General features: G+C 43.3%; 1 protein-coding gene across 4 annotated transcripts in view; it reads right to left on the reverse strand.

Annotated features, from left to right (window-relative positions):
* Positions 1-23,728, reverse strand: part of Rcan2 (regulator of calcineurin 2) — a 217,374-nt gene that overhangs the window by 23,020 nt on the left and 170,626 nt on the right. The window lies entirely within an intron of this gene.

Below are 23,728 nucleotides of genomic sequence, written 5' to 3' on the forward strand. Positions count from 1 at the left end.
AGAATTGACCTTTTCCAGTCCCTTCCCCAGCACTGGGGTTCCACCTGGATCGTCCTTGCTTTTAATTGGAACCTGACTTATTGAGCCATCTCTCCAGCTTCAAGCTCATAGAATTTTAACCTCAAGTTGACCTAGTGGATGGTGACTTTAACCTTTCCCTCCTCACTCTCATCATTTTACAAATTAATAGTCCCAGCTCATTTGGTAAGTTAAGATCAGTCAAAGCCCCTGGGGTCCCGGCTTCAGAGGTGCTTTTGAACCATGTGAATAATCAGACCACAAGACTGACAGGAAGGAATGTTGTTAGTGTAAGTAAAGGCAGGATAAATATAAAATGGCCCGAGGCTAACACTGTAACCACAGGAAAGAGGATGGTGTGGGGTTCGGAACTCATGAGTCCTGCAGCCTTTTAGGACAGACCTCTGTGGTCGGGGAAGAGCTTTCTGTCTCTCTGGCATCCAGAAGTATTTGTCCTAGCCTTTTATGTACACTCCCACGGTCCTCCCAAACCTAGAACAGCCCAGGCTGAACCCACCATAGCTCTTCATGCTTATCTCCCATGCCCGTCCACTCTTTCTCTTGTATAGCAATATGTCATTTTATCCCGAGAACCCAAAGCTCTGGGCTTGTTTGCTTCCTTATACTTATAGACATTTGATAGATTCTTTCTCCCTCTTTCCCATCTTTGTTCTTTTCTTTCTCCCTCACAGTAGCAAACCAAGCATCTTTCCTTGCCATAAGCACAATAATGGGTTTTCTCCATCATCTCTCAAGTCTTGGGGCAAACCAGCCCCACAGCCTGGTCTCTAGTTACCACTGTAAGGCGTTCCTTAAGGAATCCTTTCTCCCAGTCCTGTGCTTTCCAGATAGGAGTTCTGATAATTAGCACCCTTTCCCTTTGCACAGTAGGAGTGCTCTGAGTTGGCCAAAACTTAGCCAATGGTTTGACTAGTTATGAGCATCCTCAGGAATGGGAGAGTTTAGGATGATAAAAACTCATTATTCATTTAGCATGTATTTTAGGAGCAAATTCTTGAGTTCTCTCTGGGTCACCTATTTTTTCAGTTGATAGGTTCTCTCTCCCCATCTCACCAAGGTCTAAGAACAAGCAACTGAGTAGTAGAGGATGGGTCCCTCAGTGAATATCCATTTTTCATATTACTATCATTTTTTAAAATATGATGCTTATCAGTTTGAGCTGCCAACCATACGTGCTCATGTTAGAGGAAAACAGTCAAGAGTTGGGCCAAGGGCTCAAGCAAATGGCCCTATGTCTGTGCTCTATGTTTTCAACAGCCAACCAGCAGCACTAGCTGTCTACTGATCGTCAATAGTCACTTCCACACCATAGTTGCCTGGCCTCATCTTCTAACATAAGTGTCCTATGTCATTCCTGTTGCTGTGAGAAAATATCCTGCCAAAAAGCTAGGGAAACAGAGAACAAGATGGTTTATTTAGAGTATAACTCCAAGTTACGGTCCATCCTTGTGGGGAAGATTAAAGTGGGTACCCAAGAAGCTACTCACACACATCCATTCTCCCAAAGAGAGAGAAACAAATGCATCCTTGATTATCCATTGCTCTTGAGCTAGTGTTTACTCTTACATAGTACAGGGCCTAGCCTAGAGAATGGAGTCGCAAAAGGAGCTCCTGATACCCATACTTGGAGTTCCAGTTCAGTGCTCAGGGGCCAGGGTTTTCACTGGACCATATAGGGCTTCATACCTAGGGTGTTGATAATAAACATCTGCTGTCTGCTTCTATGTTTTCAGGAGCTTGCAATGAGGGTGAGTGAGATCTGGCCAAAAATGAAAAGGTTTCCATAAGTGACATTATAAATATTCATAATGGGATAAAAGACAATTTGACTAGAGGAAGACACACACATCTAGCCCTTCAATGTACTTATAGACAAAACAACTACACAGGAAGATCAGCCACAGGGGTCTTCCACCTCCACCATAGCAAATCTATTACTGTGTTGATTCCCAGTGTCAGCTAAGCACACAGTTAAATGTTGTGGTTCTCACCGGGCAGTTTTCTTCACTGTGGAATCCCTCAGATTTGGCTGTGAGATCTCCCTGTAGCCTCTACGTTGTTCCATCATGGCTGTCTCTACTATTCGGCCTTAGGATACTGAACTCTCAGATATCGCTAGAGAGTCAAAGGAGTGAGCTTTTATAGTGTTGGTTTTCACTCTTAACATTGATCGTACAAGACATAAAACAGAAGTTGGAAAGTATTTACTTATGATTTCATTTCAAAGCGACAGTAATAAAGCCTTCTCTATGTCATAAACCCTATTATGGGAAATTTCTGTTTTCTGAAAGATGACGAGATACGGTCAGAAGGTTGCCATTGCTTTCCAGGTTTGCAAGTCATCTCACTTTTAATTTTCCATCTACTCCCAGTGCACTATGGCAGTGTGTAGTAATGCGCAGTGGGGAAGGTGTACATGGTATGATAGCCTCCCAGGAATGTGGCTGTTCTTCCTTGATGCTACAAGGCTCGACAAATAGTCGCTTCTGAAGGTTGTTGCAGCTCAGACTCTGAAGCCACAAATAAATACCCCTTTAACTATGTTAAGGCTCATGGATCTAACGTTGTCCTTTCAGCAGAGTTTATTTTTAACCCCTGTATGATTTTATAATAGTGGTTACTGTCATGTAAAACAACTCCCCTAAGTCATATGGCCTTACAGAATGATGAGTGTAGTCATACAATTTTAAAATGACAACCAAGAATATGGATTACCAAAAAGTCTAGTGGATACAATTTTTCCAAAATAAATCTGGGCTTTAAAGCTTGTGGTTTATCATTGGTAACACACATAGCAGGCATTGTTTTTAAATGGTGTGTGCGGGGAGGGGAGGTGGGAATGGGTACGTGTCCGAAAAGGGCATTGCATCCCTTGGAGCTGGTGTTACAGCTGGTAAATTACATGAAGCGGGCAGTAGGAACCAAACTGGTGAGCTACGTGAAGTGGGTAGTAGGAACCAAATTAGAGCCCCCTGTAAGAGCTGTACAAGCTCTGAGCCCTGTCTTCAGTCCCAGGAGGTTTTCCTTTTTGTAAATGAGCATGCCGCCATGTAATGGGCTTCACAACAGTACTCATAAACATCCCTTATACTGTGCTCTTTTTTATCCTTCCCACACTGCTTCGCTCAACCCTCTCCTCCTTTCTCGACAATGTCTTCCTCTCCAACAAACGGTCCCCTCTTCTGCTCATTATCGCACGTCCTTCATCACTTGGAGAATGTAGGATTTCAAGTTTTCTATCTTTCGATGGATTCGGCGTTTTTAAGTGCAGGCTGGGAACTTAGCTTGTCAGTTGAGGGATCATGATGAAAGTTTTCATTTTCTCCTTTTTCTAGTCTCTACAGGGAAGTCGGAAGTTTTCTTCATCGATAAAAGAAATGGGCAGAATTCATATCCCAGGTCTACTTTGAGAAAAGGAAGTCTTTGGAAAGAGCTCTAAGTCCCTTTCATAAGGACCCAGGAGAAACATGATAAATAAAAATCCCAAACTGTAAAAGAAGCCTCACTTTCTAACACCACTGTTTCCCCATGAACACCTCTCAGCACAGAACATTACCCAGCATGCACCATTCTGCTCTGCTCTCCCCAGCTGGCTGCACAGCATTGCCGTGTGAGGTAACTGCAGGTTGTTTTGTTCCGAGAGTCTCCATCTCCCTGATTCTACTGAGCTGTTACATGTTCAAAACCAGGAAAACAAACAGAAAAACCAGAAACAAGAACAAAACAAAAGATGAGAACAGATTTCCCCAAATCCCAAGCCAAAATAATATATAGGAGTGACAATGGTCTTTTGACCAGAGATGAGATCAAACATTTACAACTTAGGAAATCCCTCATTAATCAAAATAATATAAATGTTGGTGTGAAAGTTATCATAAAGAATTAGAATAAAAACTTATAGTTTCTGCAACTCTTAGGAAAATATGAAAACATGTGACCCCAGTGGCCAGTGTAATAGAATAGTGTAAGGAAAAAAGCTCGTTCTCTTCCAGAAGTATGCCCAAGATGAAAACAGGGTGGCATCATGCACAGAGGCCCAGAGTCTAGGGTTACAGCCCAGCTAAGCTAAATGCTAGTGTCTGTGACCAAAAAATATAGAGACACCTACTTGCTACTCTCTACTCTTAGCTACTGCACTTCTAATCATTAAACTGTGTGTTCCTCACGAATTCTCCACTGGGTGCTGCACAATTTATAGTACCATCCACCTGGAGACAGTGTCAGGCCACTGGTGAGGGTTCTATAAGACTGTGCCCAGTTTAAATGCCAATCACAAGATAAAGGTTATTATGTGCTCCTGACGTAATACTCACAAAGTTGGTTCCCACAAAGTTTCCCTCACCATAGTTACATTTATCCATTCATTACAAAGGAGCCAACTTAGCAACAGCCACATAGTGGAAAGCACATAGCAAGTGTGTAAGAAGCCACACACACACACCTTCCACACTCCTAGACACACCACCCTCCCAGTAATTCCACAAGAGGCTTCCTAAACTCTGACCTTTTGGGTTTGCATGGAGGCCTCCTTACATGGACACAGTTCACCATCGGCTGCTGGTGATGAACTCTATCTGTCTCTTCCTCTGGGAATTTACCCACCTTCTAATCAGAGTTTGCCTTGATAGGAAACTCTCACCTGAGACTGACACGGGTCCCCATCTTTTCCATTAGCACACCAGAAGACACATCACTTCTGGCTACTTAAAGGGTGCTGGAGCTTTGTGAACCAGGGATGAAGATACATGAATATACTTTCCTTCTCGTGGTCACAGTATCAGTCTTTTAGCTGACTTGGTCATCTCCCTAGAAGGTTTAATCACCAGGATGAGAGCAAAGAAATTTGACCCTCCCATCATGAAGTCAGTTCAACCAGTCTTGTTACCGATGATTAGTAATAGAATTTCAGCCAATGACATACAGTCTATATTGCTTAGCATATCCCCTCCTTGCCGGAGCCTGTTTGCTTGGAACCTAGTTCATGGCTATCTAATAAGGAGTAGAGAGTCAGATAACTAAATGAATACAGAAATCTGTAGATGCTATTTGTGTGTGAACCTCATTGGTTCAAACTCCACAAGGTGACGGGCTACTTAATCTCTGTGTAAGATTCTCTCATCCCGTTAATCCAAGTTATTCTGGTCCGATCCAACCAGCCCCAGGTATGTGGTTCTTGGTTATACCAAGCAATCATCTACTTGTAAATATCTTGGAGCTTTGAGATTAGCTCAAGTGCACTGGCTGGTTTTTGTCAACTTCATCCAGACTACAGTCCTTTGGGAAGAAGACACCTTAATTAGGACGGGACTGCAGGCATGTATGTCTATGGAGCATTTTCTTGATTAGTGATTAATACAACAGGACCCAGCCCATCGTGAACAGTGCTACTCTTGTGCAGCTGCTTCTGGAAGGGATAAGAAAACTAGTTGATGATAAGCCTTGGGAGCAAGACAGTAAGCGGCATCCATCCATAGTCCCTGCTTCAGTTCCTGTCTCTGTGCCTTTGTGCTTTGAATTCCTGCCCTGACTTTTCATGATGGACTATGCCCCAGAATGGATAAGCCAAACAAATCCCTTCCTCCCCAAGTTTCTAATGGTCATGGTTTTTAACACAGCAATAGAAGGCTAACCAGAACTCTTGCCTCACCAAAGGCATGTCTGAGCTCATAGGAGCAACAGAGAGGTAGTCATCTACAGGATGATGAAAAGGGTAGGCTAGACAAGCCCTCTGAGAACAGACGGGAATGCTGACCTCTGCTAATCAGCTCATTGGGCCTGGGCTCATGGTCATCTATTCCAAACAAAGGAAGTATCTAGCTGCCCTCTTATAGTCAGAACATGCTGGGCCACAGTATTGATGGTCACCTCACTTGGGACATTTCTCAAGAGCCAATGAAAGCTTTGTCCTCTCCTGAGGCATCTACTCTTTCCCTGCTCTGACCTTTATTGTGCGAGTTCATCTGTGGCGAGCATCAATCTGGTCAGATGTAGGCTCCAACTATGCTCATGTAATTGGAGATGGAATTGGACTTTATAGTCAAGTGTTGATTTACCTACTAAGTATAAGCAACTTAAGGCTGTATACAGATGTGTAAGGAGCACAGTGTTTGGAACAAAGGAAATATCTGGCTGCCTTCTTATAGTCAGAACATGCTGGGTCACAATACTGATGGTCGCCTCACTCGGGACCTACTTCAAATCCTGGTCCCAATCTACCTTGACACACTGATATCTCCATTATTTTTTCTATAAATGGGAACAATAACAGCATCCATCTCTGTGAGGTGTCCCTAGTATGATGTAAATCAATACAATTAAGGTATTTGAAGTGTGAGTGCAGTATGTGAGTTGTTATTATTAATATCATATTAGAAGGTAGAAGATATTTTATTTCTATGTCTATGTACTCATATAAATATCACTGTCTATATTCAGTTCAATTTTTGCCCATGTCTCTGTCTGTATCCACCAGTGCCTCTGTCCATAATCATTTAAGACTATAAAGAGCAAATAGGAATGTTTACATGCATCATATAAAATTAACTATAAATGCTTAAAATGCAAAGCCCACGTGTCTTAGTTAGGGTTTTTGTTGCTGCAACAAAATATTATGACCAAAAAGCAAGTTGGGAAGGAAAGGGTTTATTTCACTTATACTTCCGTACTGCTGTTTATTATTGAAGGAAGTCAGGACAGGAACTCAAACAGTGCAGAAACCTGGAGGCAGGAGTTGATGCAGAAGCCAGGGAAGGGTGCTGCTTCCTGGCTTGCTTCGCATGGCTTGCTCTTACAGAACTCAAAACCACCAGCCCAGGGATGTCCCCCTCCACCGTTGAACATTAATTGAGAAGATGCTGTACAGCTGGATCTCAGGAAGGCATCTCCTCAACCGAGGCTCCTTCCTCTCTGATGACTCTACTTTGTGTCAAGTTGGCATACAAAACCATCGAGTACACCCAGTTAGTCCCGGACATTTCTTTCTTTTCTGAAGAGCTTCACAGGTGTTAGGAAAGTGCTTGCTGAGTGAAACCTGACTTTGATCCCAAACCATAATATCAAAAACAAATCATGGTGATGTGTATTTGTTATACCAGAGTTGAAATGGCAGAGACAGGAGGATCCCTCGGGCTCACTGGCCAGCCAGCCTAAATTACCTGGCAAGTTCAATGCAGACAATATGATGAATGATGCCTCAGGCATGACACCCAAGCTGAAACCCCGTATCCCATTGTGTCCCGGGTAGATGCTGTGAGATAGCCCACAAGTACCTTAAATAAATGGTTCTAAAGCCAAGTTAGAAATCGCTGTTTATCTGTCCCCATCTTCCCAGTTGCTTAAACCAGAAGCTAAATGTCCTGGCCCTTCCTCTTCCTCACTGACGTTAAGCACTCAACAACCCCTGAATTCTCTGGATTCATCGTTCTTCAGCCCTCACTCCCCCTATCCTGTCTTCATGTTACCACTGATTTCTGAGCTTCCAGAAGCTAGCCCTGTGACTGTTCTAGGCATGCTTCTTATTTGAAAAGCAACCTGGAATGGTCACTGTTAGAGAGGATTTTCTAAAAGAAAATCTCAAGCATGGCCCTTCCTCTATAATCTGTTAAGGCTCCCGATAGTTTTCAAAACAAAGTACAGCTAAAGATTCAAGGCCATTTAGAAGATGGTTAATACTTACCCTACTAACCTCATACCCCACCCCTGCCCCATTCTGTTCCCTTGATTCTAGGCAAACATAAAGGTCCCAAAGGAAGGTTGTTCTCTCTCCAGGCTCTCTTTCACTTCTGTTCACTTCTCTCCGGGACATGCTATTTTGTTTTAGGTAGAGAAATGAGTGAGTTAATGTTGGAAGAATAGCCTTCCGACCCACACTCCACCAATTGGAGTATTTGTTCTATTCGTTGATCAAGTCAGATCCTCTACATGCACTAGCCAAGTGACTTAGGATCCTTTGTATAAAGATGCTGTGGGAAAGGCAAGATTGAATCTGACACATCCATAATCACATTCCCTTCCTCTGTCCAGGTTTAATTTCTACTTCCTTAGAGTCTTTCAAAAACTCAGAATCTCTCCTCAGGTGACTGTGCCATTATGGATGTGTGTCTGTCAGGGGTGCTGTTAAGAAAGAATGCAGAGAATAGGTGGTAAATAGAATATGTGTTTAATCTGATGCATGCAAATGAGATTGTGACTTTAAGTGGGAGGGCACCACGATCAAAAGACTTACATATTCATATTAACTTGATTATTTTTAAACGGCATTTTCTAACTGATTTTCCATGAAACTGAAATGGCATTTGTATCATATTAAGAGACAGGTATGAGGATTTTAAAAGAATGGCTCAATTGTTAAAACTAAAATTAAAGCACAAACTTTACGTTTCCCATTGTTTTTCTGCTGCTCTCTTTCCTCCTCTCCATTTCTGAGGGGTTCTAAGCCTCACACCCCCAGTGCCCTGTTAGACAGTCACAGGTATAGAACTGAAGAACACGGACGCGGAGGAGAACTGAGCACGTTCTACTAGCCCGGGCCTGCCTGAGTCTTAGGTTTATTTTCATGGCAAGAAGCTTCTGGAAGAGACTTCGTTTGCTTTCTAAACTGCAGGTCAAGGGCCTACTGATGCTTTCTAGCTTGCAGGCTCATTTTGGGAAATCCATCTCCCAGGGACACCGCATGATGATGTAATTAGAAGGTAGGGAAAGAGGGACTGGAGAGATGACTCAGTGTTTAAAGGAGCTTGTTGCTCTCGCAAAGGACTTGGGCTTGGGTTCCCAGCACCTATATCAGGCTACTCACAAAACTGTAACTCCAGCTCTAGGAGATCTGGCACCCTCTTCTTGCCTCTACAGCCACATTTATGAACACACACACACACACACACACACACACACACACACACACACACACACATTTACTTTAAAAAAAAAAGCAGAAATGGAATTCGATAAAGGCAGTGTTCCAGATTCTCAAGGAGGAAAGGCCTGCTTTCTGATTGGTCTTTCAATAATTGATGAGCACATGGTTAGGAAGTGTTATGTTAAATTAAAAGGCTAAATTCTAAATAAGTTCCCTAGCACGTCCTTTTGAAGATGGGCAATTTGAAGTTTAATCCGTTCATTTCCCTACTTGGCATCCGATCAAAGCGAGGTTGCAAATACAGTGTCGAATCCTTTTACTTACTTCTTGCCATGAAATTGAAGTGGCCTTGGCGTTCCTTAAAGAGGCAGGCTCGAGCAGCTTTTATGATGCAATCATTAAATCTAACTGTGCAGTTTTTCTGCTTCTCTTGTTTCTCTATCAGTTCTGCCTCTTCTCCCATTTCTCCTTTTCTATCTCACTCAGCCTCTGTTTGTTCTTCCTGATCGGAAGACAGGATGGGCTTGAATGCTAAAATTGCATGCAACCTTCTCTCATTCTATTTTCTTGATATTCAAAATAAAAAAAAACTCAATTGCTTCAATCCCTCACCCCCACCCCCACTCCCACCCCCACCCCCAGGATACAAGGAACCCAAACAAAAGCCTTTGCAAACTGAAGCAAGAGAGTCAACACCACCTAAGGCTGAACCTGCATGACAAAACCAACTATGGCCACAGCTCAGTGTTAGAACACCATTGTCTACAGTGACTAAATTTCTAATTGGGAATTCATAGGCCAGCAATTATATGCAGCTCAGGCTTGAGTATGGTTCTGTCCTCTCTAATCCCCACCTCCATATAAGCTCATTTCTACTTACAGTGAATTCCTGAGACAGTTAAAGAAATAGAGGGGGTTAGAGTAGAATGAATACTTTCTCTAAGGGGGGCAGCCTTAGCTACAGACTGGAAATTCACCAAAGAGAATCCGGCTCCCAGCCTTGTAGATTGAACTCCCAGGCTAGCCCACCGATGGCAGAGGGAAACAGGGTCTGACACAGCGTTCATCTCCTTGCTTACAGCTCGTTCAAAAGGATGGACACAGCTTGTGTCCTCAGTCACTTTTGCTGGTGTCTCGCAAGGGATGCTCATGTAGTCCCAGGAGAAATGGCAGGAAATCAGAAAGAAGCTTCGTCTGTTAAAGGAAAGAGAGCTGAAGTATTGTCTTTCTGGTGTGAGATAGATGGCTCCCATTGTAGATCTAATTTCGGTTCCTTGAGAACCTCCATACTCCTTTTCGTAGGAGTTGAACTAGCTTCTCCCTTACCAGTAGCTTCTAATGGTAAAAAAAAAAATCACATAAATATGTAAGTGACATAAAAAATGAGAGTTTTACATGGGCAGTTCATACCAGAAGCAGCTAAACCTGGTATTAGGGCAATGAAGCTGTATTTCTCCCTCAATATGCATGTGGTACACATATGTGTTTCATGTTTCTTTCATGTATTTGATTTAGGGCTCAGACCCTTGCCAGTCAAGTAAGATGACTTTGAAAGAGCCAGAGTTGAGGTCAATCTAAGGCCAGTGGAAAACTTCTACCACAAACCTCCGAGCACAAAGACCCCTCCCTTTCAGGGCGTAGAGTTAGTTTAGTTCCTGGAACAACTGCAAGCCAACTGTCAGACAAAGCCACCTGTGACTCCCCAACTGACCCCCCTTGGAAAGTCCCGGACAGTCCACTGACCATGAGTCAGTTTGAGTGTCGCTTTGCCCCACCAGTAGTCCCCTGCCTAGTTATGATTGTTCAAATTCTGCCCTTATTGTTTGAAATCTGCCTCTATCAAAGGTACATAACTCCCTGCTAGAGTCTACTCGGGGTCGTCTCTCTCTCGAAGTGAGGACAAGAAAGTTCCTCTTGCTTTTGCATCGATCGCTGCCTCCATGAGTCTCAATCAAGGAGTCCTGGAAGAGGTTTGATTCAAACCTCACATTTTTTTACTAAGAACTACATGGAGAACCATTTCTCTTTGTGTGACATAAATCCATTTGGAATGAGGCCAGGAAGCTGGAGAAACCAGTAACTCACAGTTAGTGACCACTGTAATTAGAATTATTATATAATACATTGTTACCAGGACACTGGAACTGGGAGGTTGCTATTCATTATTCCGTGACCTCAGAAGTGTCTTGGCACAGTGGCTCTATGGTTCTCAACTAACTAATCTTCTCAGCCAGGGATCCATGAACCATGTACTTCAGCTCATTGGAGAGACCTGGTAGATCTGTCTACAGAAGGAACCCACCCAGATGTTCAGGGTTCCTCTGCTAATCTTAGTTTACACCAGTGTCTCTCTACTAAAGGCTGCTTATGGGCTATGTTTTGATGGTGGCTGTACTGGCTGCTTTTGTGTCACCTTGATAAAGGCTAGAGTCACCAGAGAGGATGGACCTCAGTTGAGAAAATGTCTACACGAGATACAAGTATAAGGAATTTTCTCGATTAGTGATAATGGGGGAGGGGCCAGCCCAATATGGGTGGTGCCATTCTCAGGCTGGTGGTCCTGGATTCTATAAGAACGGCTGAGTAGGGGTTGGGGATTTAGCTCAGTGGTAGAGCGCTTGCCTGGGAAGCGCAAGGCCCTGGGTTCGGTCCCCAGCTCCGAAAAAAAAAAAAAAAAGAACCAAAAAAAAAAAAAAAAAAAAAGAACGGCTGAGTAAGCCATGGGGAACAAGCTGGTAAGCATCACCCACTCATGGCCTCTGCATCAGCTTCTGCCTCCAGGTTTGTGCCCTGACTTCCTTCAGTGATGAATAGCATTATGGATGTGCAAGCCAAATAAACCTTTTCATCTTCAACTTGCTTTTTGGTCGTGGTGGTTCATTATGGCAGTAGTAACCCTGACTAAGACAGTGGCTGAAATTCGTAGGTAGGTCAAAGAAAAGGATGCTGGTCATATTTCAACTATGGAGTGCGACTGCTTAGCATAGCTGTTGGGCACTTCCCAAGTACACACAGGGGCTTCGAATTTTTTTAGTAGCAGGATTTTAGAAGTAGCAGGAACTGCTAACACCTAAGAGCCCTCCCTGAGGATGAGCGCTGTTCAGCAGCTTCACACTGGGTCTGGGAGAAGGCAGTATTTGTGTTGCAAGCTCAATCTTCAGAACCTGCATAAAGAATGTGAGGTGTCGTGGGGTCTACTTGTAATCCTAGTGCTGGGGAGGCAAAGGCAGAAGGGTCTCTGTACACACACACACACACACACACACACACACACACACACACACCTGCACATACCGCACAAAATAGTTTTAAGGAAATCACTTATAGTCCGGCCTGTGGACAAGAGGCCACTACAATTACCATCACCACCAGCACCAGCACCAGCAGCACCTGCAGCTGCATCTTTCCTCTATCCTCAAATGTTGTTGAATGGGCATCACTTCAGGTGCCAGGCCCTTGCATCTGTAAATTAATTCCCACCTTTCATTTCAACAAATCCACAGGTAGTTGGTATTCCGTAAATCTAAGTTTTAAAAAGCCCAAACAGGATCCTTTGAGACATGAAGGTTAGCCCATATGCTGAATGAGTTCATTTACTGTTGGTAGTTATGACAACATCCTTGGGTACCAGTGTTCTTCGTCTTGGGACTAACAAGTCCATCTGGAGTTAATGGTTACTGTTACTCCAGTTGATAGCTTTATTCTTGTAACCAGTGCCTACATTTTACTGTCATAATCAACAGATTCCTTTTCCACTATTAATGGGCAGTCTATTGGATAGGGTTAGAAGAAGAGCCCATGCCCAATATATTTCAGTGGCATTAGATCTTGTCTGAGCTAATAAACAGTGTGCCAACATGCCTTCAGGTAAACCTAGGACAACTCCTTTCTGTTTCATGTCCCTTTAGGGTGGCACATCCGAGGGTAGGCACTATGTCTCTAAGAACAATACAGCCCTCTGCCTCTATGAAATGAAAATGAGCTCCAGGTCTCCAAATCTCACCCAGCTTTGCTTGTTCCAGAGCTTCTGACCAATGACATGGCTCTTTAGCATTCCTCGAGTCTCTCTGCTATGACATAGGCCAAATGCTTACCTGAAAGTTGAACGTTATAAAGCTCAGATCAGAGCAGCCACATGGCTAACGGTGGAAATGAACCAGCCCTTGGGTGGGATTTGATGCATACAGAGGAGAACCCTCAAGTCATCATAGCAATGTTTAAAATCAAGGACCTTGGAGCTGGGAGGTGGCTCAGTGGTCAAGAGCATGCGCTCTTGCAGAGGACCTGAGTTTTGGCTCCCAGTGCCCAGGGTTGTAGGAATTCTAGGCCACCGGTCCTGTCTTCCTATTCAATAGCCTCACCCATTGGAATTTGGATTTTCTATTTCAGAAAGCACTGTTTCGTGCTCTTCGTGGGGGATATGTCTTGCCAGTTGTCTCATTAAACATTCACATCTGTCTCATTCCTAGAATGTCTAACGTCCTTTCTATTCCTGTGGAAGATATCAACCTTTTGTCTCATTAACACCAGAATCTTATCCCTCCAGGTTCCAACTTATTAGAGTTATTCTATCAAATGTCTTCTTGAGGCTCTGTCCCTTAGATCCTCTTGCTTTGCTTAACAGGCCTGCTACACCACATGTCTCTTTATCCCTCTCCTTTGGCTTCATACTTTCTGCTATGTCTCCAAGGGACAGCTATATCTAAGTTGTATCCACTCCCCAGGAGACATGTAGTAGGCATTTTGAGCCCCTAAATTGCCGAATATGGATGTATTTCACCACCACACAAGAATAGCTTGGTCAGAGGACCCGGTTTAAGAAACGCTTGGATTTGAGGTCAGTGAGATGACTCAGTGGGTGAAGCTTTTATCCTGCAAGCATGAGAGCCTAAGTTCAAACCCCAGAACCCAAATAAAGTAGAAGAACTCAGAGTTTCCCTCTGATCTCCATGTGTGCTGTGGTATTTGCATACCTGCTATACATATCATACACACAGACAATAGTAATTTAAATTTATTCCAGAATGTGTGTGTGCAAATTTGCAAATATGCAGAATCTGGCTCTATGGTTTTGTTTTGTGCCCTGAAGGTGGCACCCAAGACCTTGCATGTGTAAGGTAAGACATCTACACTGACATTGGTCCTCATTTCCCTGTCTGAATATGTCATTTTCTAGCCAAATGTCCTATACCCCCTGTTCCATGAACCAAAAACCACAACTGCTACCTGATTTTTGTCTTGGGGGGGGTCACAAATATACCACATCCTATGGAGTTCAGAAGTATGAACACAGGGTACATAGGGATGTTTTTTTATCCCATTTCTGTTTCCTAGGAAGCAGTTTACCAAACCACAGTCAATTCCAATTTTCTGCTTGTTTATGCCAATAAAGTTTTATTGTATCGCATTCACTTTCATTTGTTACATATTGGGACTTTGAAGAACAACACAGAGTGAAGACATGTGGCCCACTAAATCTGAAATATGTACCTATATGATTCTTCTTGAGAGAAAAAGAGAGAGAGCCCATGCACGCACGTGCGTGCACACGTGTGTATGTGTATACACATATGTGCATATGCACCTACATGCACTTGGAGAGGCAAAAGAGAGATAGATGTTGGAAGTCCTGGTCTGTTACTCTTCACTTTATTCCTTTGAGACAGGATTTCTCTCTGAATCCGGGCTATGCTGGCAGACCTCAAACCTGAGTGTTCCTTCTGTCTCTACTCAGTAGCCCCAGAGCTGGGGTTCCAGGCCCAAACATGACCACATGATCTAGGTTTCTTTCACAAATGCTGGGTATTTGAGTGCTTGAATATCAAGCTACTCCTACCCACTGGACCATCTCTTCAGTTGACCCGTCTGGTTTTTGATAAGCCCTCACGTAGAGTAACAAGGATTTCTGATTGCTTCATGATTCCTTGTTCTATATTTAATACTGCAAATGGCCTTCTCATTTTGTTCCTGCCATGTCAGAGAGAGTTCATTAGTGACAAATCAAGTTTCGATGGTTCGAATAAGAATGACTCCATAGACTGATATATTTTAATGCTTAGTCATCAGGAAGCAGCACTATTTGAGAAGGATTAGGAGGTGTGGCCTTGTTGGAGTAGGTGTGGCCTTGTTAAAGAAACTGTTACTAGAGGAGGAATTGGAGATTTCAAAAGCCCATGCTAGGCCAGCTGGGTTCTTTCTCCTTCTCCACCTGTAGATCAGGATGTGTTCTCAGCTACACTCTAACACCATGGTCTCCACCATGATGACAGACTAAACCTCTGATACTGTAAGCAAGTCCCCAAATCAATGCCTTCTTTGGTAAGAGTTGCCGTGATCATGGCGTCTCTTCACAGCAAAAGAAGAGTGACTAAATCACGAATACTTTCTAAGTTTGCTATTTCAAGACAGAAGTACATATAGAGCTTATATGAGCTTGAAATGCATGAAATTGCATTTCTTGAAGGTCAGAAAACCATTGAACACTGGCAATTTCTTTTGCAGTTCAACCTGCATGAGTAAGAGCTCAGGGAACTGAAAAATAAACCCACCAAACCAAGGAATTATTTCACAAGGCACTGTGAAGAGATAACGATCAGACAAATTTGAAAAAGGAGTTTTGTACAAAATTAATTTCTTCTTTAGTACCAAGGAAGGGCACTCATACTTGTGTTCCAATTTTTATAATAAATTGGATACTGTGTCCTCATCAAGCTTTGGGGTGTACACAGTGACTCAGAAACACAGATGCCGGGTCACAGCTTGATGGAACACAAGATAGCTATGGAGAGCGAGAGAAAGCTGTCCTACCCTCTGCTTGGTACTGGCTTGATTGCCTTTTTGCGAGGAACAGTGACCATGGCTGAGTTCCTAGCTATTTGAGGCAGGGGGTGGGGGGAGGGTGGGCTGCTGTTCCGTTTTGGTTGTGGGTACCTCATGCACACACTGCTTTCTCAGCAACCTTCTGGCCTTAAGCCAACATTTGGACAAAAAGGCAATGAGGCCAGTAGACATTTAGACATTAGTGGGTTTTTTATTCTCCTTTTATAAAGAGTATTGGATTCTCCGATTTTTACTGTTTCACCAATAGAAACAGTTTTGTGTGTGTGTGTGTGTGTGTGTGTGTGTGTTTCTTTTAGCATTTCATATATGTATACAAGAAAATATGAAGATATCTATTCTCCCTTTCCCTCCTTTATAATTCTCACCATATTCCCCTAATACAGTCCTCCTCTTAATTCATGTTGTCTTCTTTGACAATATACTAAGTACAATTAGTGCTTTCCATAACTGTAGGGATATGGGGCAATCTACTGATGCATGGGAAACCTTCCAGAGGCCACACTCCCAAAGAAGAATGATTTTTCTCTTCTGTAGCAGGTACCACCACTCTGTAGCTCTTCCATAAGGAGTGGGGCCTAGAAAGCAACCCAGATGCCCACACCACTCCTGTCTATGTGGGAACTTGGATTGGCTTGATCTTGTCTGGGTAACTGCAGCTGCTGTGAATTCCAGGACGCAATGGTTATGCCATGCCCAGTAGATGGGATTTCATGGCAATCATATTCTGAGCATTTACTCCTGCCCATGATATTGACAAGATCAGCTTAAGAGTGGGGTAGTATATAGTGCTTCATACATTGCTTGCAGGTAAACTACCTTTTTTGATGGCTGTCTCATGGGTGTTCCCAACCCTCCGAATACAAAGGCAAAGTGTGGCTATCACTTTTCAGATAAAGAAGTGCTCAGGTGCTAATCCTCCACTGAGGTCAATTTTACATTTATCTTTAGACATTTTTCTACCCAAATTATTTGATCATGGGGGAAACAAGCTAGTGCACCATTTCATAAGTGCAAGGCTCTGTATAGAGGAAGAGATATATTGTCACTAGTTTAGTACCATTATAGTATTCCAGGATCCCAGAGAGCAAGGAATCAACAATGAGTTTGCTGAATGGCTACATATGTCATGGCACTGGCAATTTTCTTAAAAGGCAAAGGTAGCTGGCAGGCTGACGGTGACAGTCATCTTTTCAGCTAGCTGTAAGAATTTTGCAGAAGTAACAAAAATACAGTCATGATTGGTGTGTGTTTTCGGCACTGGGTTCTGGGCAGTGTCTGCCTAGAGTCAGCTCAGTGAAAAGGCTGGCTGTGTGAGCTGTTGTTGAAAGGTGAATGTTTCAGCAGAACAAGCCACAGCATGGAGCTTCCTCTGCTTCATGCAGCAGAAACCACGTGCATTGGGCCGATTTTTATCTTGTGCTTTCCAGCAGTGTTTTAGCTGCCTTCCTGGTCTGTGATTGACACAGAGCTTCATCCAGACAAGGAGGCTTCCAGCCTGTGAACCTTTGATAACAGAAAAAACATTTGCTGGCGGAACTTCTTCTTCTTTGAATATTGGTTATGGTTTTAGAGGGGTGAACGTACTGAAGGAGTCTTTCACTAAACCCTTATCCAGGCAGCTAAATGTGGGCTGCCTACTTCCTTAGTTGTCGAAGCAGAAAAGGAAAGGAGCAAATTATTTTCCTTTTAGTTAAAAAGCTGCGATCTGGCCACTGATATTAAAGTATTTGAGGGTATGTTTTGTGAGGCCAGTTGTCATTACCAAAAGAAATGATTTTGAAAAATGTTTAGACAGGAAGGGTTCAAGACCCTATGGTATCTTAGTTAAAACTTCTAGAGGGAAAGGGGTGGGTAGGATTCTGGGATCCCCCTGAACTAAGATGAAATACAGCGTTCGTGCCTTGTTTTCTGGAGAGGGCAGAGACCAGGAAGACAGAAATTCAGCTGTTGCCATTTTCTATGGAACAGTAGCCTAGGCACGGCTCTATGGCAGTCCACGCAAAGGCCTTGAGACTGCCTGAGTGCATTTTGATGCATAGCTCTGGTGTCACCAAGAGCTACAAAGAACTTTATGAACTGTTTCAAGAATTGCACTGATACAGGAAGAAGAGGAGATCCAGGGAAAGCTGTGGCCAGAAGGAGGAAAACGGAAGAATCCTCATAGGAAGTATGAGCTCTCTAAGCCAAGGGGAAAGGATGCAGATGATTAAGGACCACCAGTGGAGGATATAGTGATGGATATCTGTTTGGGTAAATTTAGACAAGGACATCCTTTCCCAACAGCCACACCTGAATGCTTTGAAAATGTGCAAGGATTTTTCAATTCAATATCCATCTGGAAGTGAACTGACTCAGAGAAATCCTATAATCACTAGGTGAAAAGCCAGAAGTGACTAAGACTATGGTTTTAAAACCAGCTGGCATAGTATCATGAAAGATACTAATTTTGCTAAGAACAAAATAAAGGCTAATATTGCTTTTATATCCCCGAGTCTATGGTTCATAGCTCTCTAAAATTCACAGTGAGGATGCGATCATCATGTAAAATACTTGGTGGGTTGACCCAATTAGGACTTAGCTCTCCACCACCTTCTCTCAAATACTAACCTTTGCAAGGCCATTTAGATGACACACAAAATCATTGTTGTTCTTTGAGCAGCTTGTCACATAAGATTACAAATCCTTTTAAAAATATTATTAGCACAAGTATCTTCTACTTTGTTATTCTTGAGTAAGAAAAACACTTAGGTGTCCAAGGTGCTCAAGGTCTGCCCAGTGCATAAGAGAGCCTCCTCCAGGCTGCCTGAAGAAGAGAAAGAGTCTCCTTCTGATTGCCTTCAGATCAAGATGCAGAACTCTCAGCTCTTCTAGCACCATGTCTGCCTGGACACTGCCATCCTTCCTGCCACGATGACAGTAGGCTGAACCTCTATAAGCCAGCCTAACTAAATGTTTGCAATTATGAGTTGCCTTGGTCATGGTATCTTTTCACAGCAATGGAAACCCTAAGTCATAGCCCAACTAATGACAGAGTACTGGAAGGACAATCGAATGGAGACATTGCTTCCCTACCCAGCTGTTAAGTCATAGGCTCTTCCCCTCTTAAGGTATGATTAGGTCTCATGTTCAAACTCTGGAAATACGTGCTAAAGGGTCAGATAGGATTCAAAAGTAACCTATAAAACAGAAGACATTCCACGGGTATAAACACTGATAACTGATGTCTCCCATGATGACATCAGCATGCCAAAGAGTAGGTCCCTTCTTCCAAATGGAGAGGATTTTAGAGAGAAGACAGAAGTAGAGTCAACATTCTGCCACGTTTAGGAAGAAAACAAATTAGGAGGTCAAGATTTGATTTATAGGTTGGTGAGATGACTTGGTGGTTAAATTGCTTGTCACTCAAACAAGAGGGCTGGAGTTCAGATCTCCAGAACATATGGAAATGCCAGATGGGAGTGGGGGTCCACCTGTAATTTCAGCATCAGAAGCCAGAGACAGATCCTCGAGGAAATGGGTTAAGAGACTGGGCTTATGAGCTCTGTGTTTCGTTGTGAGTCCCTGCCTCAGTAAATTTGAAAAAGAGCCATTGAGGATGACTTCCAATATCAACCTAGAGCTCTACAGGCACACACACAGAATATTGGGGAAAGTATTTGATTTTTTTTCAACTACATAGTCTAATATGGCCCAAGAGAATTCTGGATTCTGTGTTGGTTATAAAGTATATTTCGCCTTAGCACAAGCTGTGAGTAGAAGCAAGCAGTTCCCACAGGAGAAGCAGCATCTCTATGAAGAACTGGCTATAGAGTGGGTTCTATTTCTCCTCCATGAAACCTGTTCATCTACCCATACCCACGGAATCAGGAGCGATGCAGTTTAATTCCATTCTCCATCTGTCTAGTCCCCTCTTGGATCTTAACAGTTACACAAGGTACAAGGCTTTTCCAACCAAAGGCAACTTTAGGGAACCCTTTTTTGAATACAAAGGGTTTGAAAGGAGCCACCCCACTCTCACAAATGAGGAATTCAAATTGTACCTCTTCAAAGTAGCCTATGAGTTTCTGTCTATGGAAACACTCTAGATTCCAGTAAATCAGCCTTTTGGCTGAGCAGTCGCTAACATTTATCTCATCCTGCTGGAGCCTGCAGTTTTCAGATGAGTTCAAGGAGTATCAAGTGTGGGTGCGTGGGGCACAGGGGGGCAGTTTGTTGCAGCCATTGGCTCATACATGGGTTCACATCCCCTCTAACTAGATGTTGGATTCATCCAGGCACCCCTGTGGCTCACGCATGTAAATGGAACACAAGTACAGGCTGAACATAGAAAGGGTCTGCCTGAGAGGACAAGGAAAGGACATATGTTTTGTTTCTTTAAAAAAAAAAAGTGATTTAAGACAGAGATTGATCAGAAAATGAAAGGCCAGCAGAACTCTCTTGCAATGATTTCCTGTTGCCCGCTCTTATTGTTTTCTCTGTGGGCTGTGTTTGCCTTGTCTTTGCCTCGGCCTCTCTGTTCTAACCCAAATGGACTCAAGTTACCACACGGTCACCCAAATCTCATCAATTTTCTGTCATGAAGCTGACCACTAGATAAATTACCACTGTGGGTGTAAATCATTCTGCTGCCTGCCTTCCCTTGAGAGACTAATCTACACTGTGGAAATCTGATTGGCTGCAGATGCGATGTCAGCAGCTGTTTCAAGCTCCCCTCCCACTGCCTGGACTTTCCCGCCATGATGGACTGTACCCTTGAGCCATGAGCCACAACACACACCCTACTTCAAATTGCTCTTCAACCAGGTATTTCACACCAGTGACAAGAGACAAACTAGTACAGAACTCTACAAACTGCACTTAGGTTTCGAAGATTATCTCACAGATGTCCCTTACTATGTGAGGAATTCAGTTTCTATGTCTCTTTATTCCCTTTAACCTGTACTATTTATTCGTTGTTTCTTGACATTGAGTGGTTGACAGGTCAGGCCCTTTGGAAAATGTGACTTTGGGTATATAAAGTACGACTCTTCTGTTTCCTCATGAAAGGTTCGTGTAGTGCATCGCTGGACGGTTACTGCAAACATTTCGAATCCTTCTATTCTTTATGTTTAGCTTTTAATATCCAACCCACTATTAAGCCACTGTGCTACCTGCATTCTACTCATCTGAACACCTCAATCCAGTACAGCTAATGATGCTTAACTCTGAGTGTACACTAAACTCACCAAGCCATACCAAACCAAATGAGTCAGAATTTTTTTGGAGCAAGGACATTGGGTAAAGCCTCTCGGATCACTGTGACATATAGCCGGGGATTCTTTTGCGTTTCTCTTTGAATGGCTGCTAAGTTTTCTTGGTGAAACATGATCAGGCATTTAAAAATTGATCAATAAAGATTGAAATATGGGAGGAGGGCTGTCATCTTCACCGTAGGCCACATCCTAACAATATGGAATTCATCATCATCAAATAGACACATGTAGGTACTTTAGCCATAAAAAGTGTCAAATACCTCCATTGGAGATGCACAGGCAGAACATTCTAGCTATGGGATGCTTCAGAATTGTGGCTATTCTTTGGCGGAAGAGGGGGCGGTTGTTATAGGGTACAACCTATGGCCCCCCTCCTTCACTAACTGCAGGCAACATCCCCTAATTGTGATAATAAAAGCAGTCTCTGGACACAGCTAACTGTCTCCTTGCAAGGCAGGAGCTCTCTCCCCTGGAGAGGCCGAGTCGGATACTTCATGCGGATTCATTCGGGCCTCTGGCTGTTCTTCATGCCCACTACCACTTGACTACATTCTGCTTGGCCAATAACATCGTTTAGATCAAAGGTTTACCGGCTGCTCGTCTGTTGTGATAAAACACCCTGGCCAACAGAGCAAAATAAAAGAAAGTTTATTTTGGCACATGGCTCCAAAGGGTTAAGAGTTGATCACAGAGAGGGGCCGTGACAGCAAGTGGCTGGTATGGTGGCAGGGGCATGACACTGCGCAAGCACCCTTTTGGATTGCAAGCAGGAAGCAGAAAGAGCGATCTGACAATCAGTGGGTCGATGATGAAATCTCAAAGCCTGTCCCGAACAGCAAGGCAGCATCTCCCTAAGCAGTGCCACTAACAGGGGACACTCTCATTCTAAACACCACAAGGGAACAATACCTGTTTACAACTGTTGGCTTGGTTTTCAGACAATCGCTTTGGGATTCTGTTTTCTCTCTTACTTCCTGCAGAGGGGCTTTGTTCTAGTGACTTGTCTTTGGTGCCTCTCAGTCTTTTCACCTGCAAAATGGGAATGGTATGAACAGCCCTCCCATGTCCTCGATGTGAAAGAGGAGTGAGATCACTTACAAAATGTGCTCGTATCTAGTGGCCCCTTAAAAAAGCGATGCGTTGTGAGCCAGTTCACACGTGCTCGTCAGTATCCGACATTGCACAAACCACTTCACAGATGTCTCTGGCTACTATTGATCTTGGAAACTGTGGCACAGAATGGCTGAACATCCTGGTTGAGGTCATGCAATGGGTTAATGATGGAAGAAGCCAGGCTTGCTTTATCCCCAGCTTTGAAAGGTTAAGGACCATTCCAGGGAAGCCTCCATTCTTGGCCAGATTAGCTTTGGGCAGTGCTGTTAAAAAGGCACAGCTTGGCAGTATAGGTGAGGTGATTTATCATTCTGAATTAGAGATGTCAGTACAATGCCACTCAATAGGACATTTAAAGGCACTCGCTCCCTTAAGTGCTATCCCCTGATTTTTAAAAAGAAGTAGAAAACAATTGGGGGTATTTTAATCTAGCGCTGCAAAGTGTGTTCACATCGAAACACTGGACCTTTAACGTGATATCAAGCCTACACGGTAAAAGGCCTTTTGTTGAAGCTATATAAAGATTAATGCAATGGAAATGAATACTCTAGGATATAAGACAGTCACGGTAATAAAACAGACAGTGGGGTGAGCTAAATGCCCAAGAACATTGAGCACAGAAGTGATCCTTGGGCACCGAGAAGATGTGGTTGAAACTAAGAAGGTTGGCTCTCCCTACAGAATCATGTACTAAAGGGGACCAATGGAAACTGGGAAAATGATTTCTTCTGCCAAGAGTCTGTAACTTCTCATGAAATACAGGTCAGGGAGACTCATTTATCATATCCAGGTAAGCAGCAGCCATGTCATCTAGTCCCTTCAGTGAAGGAGCTGGGGACTGCATATGCTAATGTCCTCTTTTGAAAGGTTTTATGAAGCTGGACATGTCTTAAGGAGGTCTATGGTTATACACAGCTAGGTACACTTACATGCAAAACGAGAAAAATGCTTAACTCAGTGTGTGTGTGTGTGTGTGTGTGTGTGTGTGTGTGTGTGTGTGTGTGTGTGTGTGTATGTGTGTTCTTAACCTAAGAACAGAGCTTTCAACTTTAGGGATATGTATTGGAAATTAGCTTGACATTTTTAGCAGGTGCATCTGGTTCCTAACAGGTCTGGACATATGTCTAGCTTATGGTATCTGTCTCTAATTAATAGGCTCAAGACTCCAGGACTGGCTCTTTCAAAGGCAAAGCCCTGTCTTAATTCTCACCCACAGCTGCTCTTTGCACGGGGATGCTAGGTTTTCCTGACTGAAACACGGATCTCTGGTGTTTGTGGCTGGGAATGTGTTTTCAACAAGCTCTCAAAGAGTGAACCACGATTGATCCTGACTCTTCCACGACTGTGTTCACAGCCTAAGACGCTGCTGGTTGCCCTTCAGGAGGAAAGGCCCTGTAACAACAAATGCCAAGTGAGATCTGAGGAAGTGGCTGGAGGAGAGAAAGGCTCCACATGACATAATCGCTTCAATTAGCACACGGAAAATGGTCTCCTCTTCCTCTAAATAGTGCTCAAGGGAAAGAAATGAGCCAAACATCTCCTTCACTCTGTTATCTTTCTGTTTCTTCCTATTAGTGACTCTTTTAACTAGAAATATTGCACATTGATTGGCTACTTCCCATCAGACATC

This window comes from Rattus norvegicus, chromosome 9 (genome assembly GCF_036323735.1).
Source record: "Rattus norvegicus strain BN/NHsdMcwi chromosome 9, GRCr8, whole genome shotgun sequence".
Lineage (NCBI taxonomy): Eukaryota > Metazoa > Chordata > Mammalia > Rodentia > Muridae > Rattus > Rattus norvegicus.